General features: G+C 43.0%; 1 pseudogene; it reads left to right on the top strand.

Moving 5' to 3' along the window:
• The first annotated feature begins 432 nt into the window (after nt 1-432).
• LOC129478581 (elongin-C-like) lies at nt 433-825 on the top strand (annotated as a pseudogene).
• Nucleotides 826-1028: the final 203 nt, after the last annotated feature.

Here is a 1028-nt window from a genome sequence, read left to right as displayed (position 1 = left end):
ATAATATTACAATATCTGACGTGATTGGAGCTAAATACTAATAAATATTTATTTAAAAAATTAAACCAGAACTTTTCCACAAGGCTATGAACAGCTACATTAAAAGCTTTCCTGGGCCTGGTGTAGTGGTTCGTGCCTGTAATCCCAGCACTTTGGGAGGCCAAGGCAGGAGGATCCCTTGAGCCCAGGAGTTTGAGACCAGCCTGAACAACATAGGGAGACCCCATCTGTATTAGTCTGTGCTCGTATTGCTATAAAGAAATACCTGAGGACAGGGAGGCAGCTGAGGGTGGGAGAGTGGCCCTGGAATAGGGGCTGTGGCCATACATGGGGACTGGGATATGGTAGCTAAGGGGCAGTACATGGGGACTAGGCTGTGGTGGCTCGAGAAAAGTGAGTATCGAGCTGGGGCAGAAAAAGAACTCTGGGAAACTACTAAAGTTCCTGAGGAAGCAAAGTAGAATTTCATAAGAACAAAATGGATGGTGAGGAGAAAACCTATGGTGGCTGTGAAGGCCCTGATGCCATGTAGGTCAAATTGACATCATCTGATGGTCATGAATTTATTGTAAAAAGAGGACATGCATTAACATCAGGCATGATAAAGCTATGTTGAGTGGCCCAGGTCAATTTTGCTGAGAATGAAACCAATGAGGTCAGTTTTAGAGTGGTACCTTCACATGTGCTATCAAAAGTGTGCATGTATTTTACACACAAGGTTCACTACACTAACAGCTCCACCAAGATTCCCAAACTCCCAATTACACTGAAACTGCACTAGAACTGCTGGTGGCTGCGAACTTCCTAGATTGTCAAATAAAATAAATTATAATACACTGTTAACTCTTTTCGGTATTTAAAAAAAGAGAAATACCAGAGACTGGGTAATTTATGATGAAAAGAGATTTAATTAGCTCACAGTTCTGTAGGCTGTACAGGAAGCACAGTAGCATCTGCTTCTGGTGAGGCCTCAGAAAACTTACAATCATGGCCAAAGGCAAAGGAGGAGCAAGCACTTCACATGGCCA

Source organism: Symphalangus syndactylus, chromosome 3 (assembly GCF_028878055.3).
Source record: "Symphalangus syndactylus isolate Jambi chromosome 3, NHGRI_mSymSyn1-v2.1_pri, whole genome shotgun sequence".
Lineage (NCBI taxonomy): Eukaryota > Metazoa > Chordata > Mammalia > Primates > Hylobatidae > Symphalangus > Symphalangus syndactylus.
The sequence above is the reverse complement of the archived record's forward strand: the minus strand, read 5'-3'. Positions and strand labels throughout refer to the sequence as shown.